Genomic DNA, 2,291 nt, shown 5'->3' with positions numbered 1-2,291 from the left:
TTATTATTATTATTAAAATTATTAATTATTATTATTATTATCATTATTATTATTATTACCTTAGAAATATCAACAAAAACTAAGAATATTTATACTATCAAAAACTACACCAAATTCTGACCAAATGACACAGATAATTATAAAATATGGTTTCATGTAATATTTTTCATGCATGCAATGAAATAGTCCGCATAGATACATACATATCAAAGAATAGAATAACATCGCCTTCGCCACCTAAACCCCCCCCCCCCCACACTGACAAAAATGGAGGGCTTCAACATATGGTTTCGGTGAACTGCAAAAGTATGTTGAAAATACTATGATTTCTTACCTTTAGTATGCCATTATATACAGTACTCGTAAGTAAAGGATTAAAAATAGAAAGATGAAACTTTAAAGGGCAAAATAAATATAAAAAAACCAAAAGCAGCTCGCAAATATCCTGGTATTGAATGAAAAAAATAATTTCTGTACAACAAAGCTCTGGTAAATATGCAGTCTCGTAAGTCAATATTACTATTTCTTTGGGGAATTTCTCAAGTTGTGTAAGAATATACAGTGTATATATATATATATATATATATACATATATATATATATATATATATAACATTAAAAACATTTAAAAGTAATAATTTAGAAGCGATTTCGTCTTAGAACCCTGAACAAATTTGAACATAAAGATCAAATATTTTTAACTACTGTTTTAATGAATATATCTATTGAAAACACCATGACAACTATAGACCGAAAAAGAAATATTTGAATCTTTCAAGACGAGAGAAGAAATGCTGTAAATATGAAATTACTTTTGTTATCTTCAGAATACAAGACAACTTTCTTCTTACTTTCTTGTTTTCAAGGGCAACAGAACTCTCTTCCAATGCCCATCTCTCTCTCTCTCTCTCTCTCCTCTCCTCTCTCTCTCTCTCTGCCCATTACACACAGATGGTTTTGCCATTATTACCAAGAACAAGAATAACCAAGTCATTTTTCTACATAAAAATAACGTAAAGGGACATTTTGTCAACTTGACACATTTCCCTTGGATGCCACTTGCCAAACGGCGTGTAGCACGAGAACAATAATAGATACTTCGTTGTAAATGATACAAATATAAATACTATACTGTCATTTAGAGCTTTTCTTATAACAATAAAATTAATTTCCGTCTAAAAAATACGAAATAGATATTCTTATTGATTGTCTTACTTCCCAATGCTGTTTCTTTGCAACATCCTATTTAGTTATCCTCCTCAAAAGAATTTTCTCCTATTTCCTCGTATGTCCATTATTTCGTTCCTTTATTCCTCTTGCCAATTGCCTGTCTTATGTTCTTCCTGCCAATCATCTGCCTCCCGAGCTATCAATCTCACCTCCGGTGACACCGGCCTGTCAGGCCAACCGCTAATTGACCGGCATCTACTGTCACCTGACACTGAACAGAGAGAGGGAGAGAGAGAGAGAGAGAGAGAGAGAGAGAGAGAGGCTAATCTATGAAGTGAAGGAGCATACAATATGAAAGAAAAGACTTCGAAAGAGCAATTTGACTGTTCTTCCTTTTATTAATAACGTACATCCTCACTCCTGCGCTATGAACATTCATCCTGACAGCCCCATCCATCCAACCCTCAGAACCGAATCTCCCTCAGACCTTATCCTCTGCACCAGCCGCCCACTAATCTTGCAACGCCCGGTGCCACCTTCGACTTCTTGTCTATGTGATAATCGACCATCGTGGGCAATAATGAGCACCTTGATGAGACGCAGAGTATGATATACTACTTATTTGCACGAGTAAGAAGAAGAGGGATGGCTCATCCCACGCTTCTAAGGGCACGAGGAAATAAACACGTGTTAGAGGAAGCCAATTATCGAAACTTTTCTACGACCACGGAGATTTTTCAGATTCTTTTTCACTTTCACTGAAAGTAAAAGGATATGGAATTAAACGTTATCTCTTTTTAGAATACCATATTTTCAAGAGAGAGAGAGAGAGAGAGAGAGAGAGGAGAGAGAGAGAGAGAGAGAGATCCAACCAAAAATTACCTACCTCGTAGCTGTCTGAAGCTCCGTGGTTATCTCACCCCCGGTAACTAATTGCTAAACTACAGCACTGTGTGTACCAGAGAGAGAGAGAGAGAGAGAGAGAGAGAGAGAGAGAGAGAGAGAGAGAGAGAGAGAGAGAGAGAGAGGTGGGATGCGGTTTAACGCGTTAAATGCTAGCATGATGAGACGGAAGGTCCATTGTAATTACTGTCCATCTTTCTTTGCACGATCTAAGGAAG

The sequence above is a fragment of the Palaemon carinicauda genome, chromosome 4, assembly GCF_036898095.1.
Source record: "Palaemon carinicauda isolate YSFRI2023 chromosome 4, ASM3689809v2, whole genome shotgun sequence".
Taxonomy (NCBI): domain Eukaryota; kingdom Metazoa; phylum Arthropoda; class Malacostraca; order Decapoda; family Palaemonidae; genus Palaemon; species Palaemon carinicauda.
Note: the sequence above shows the minus strand (reverse complement) of the source record.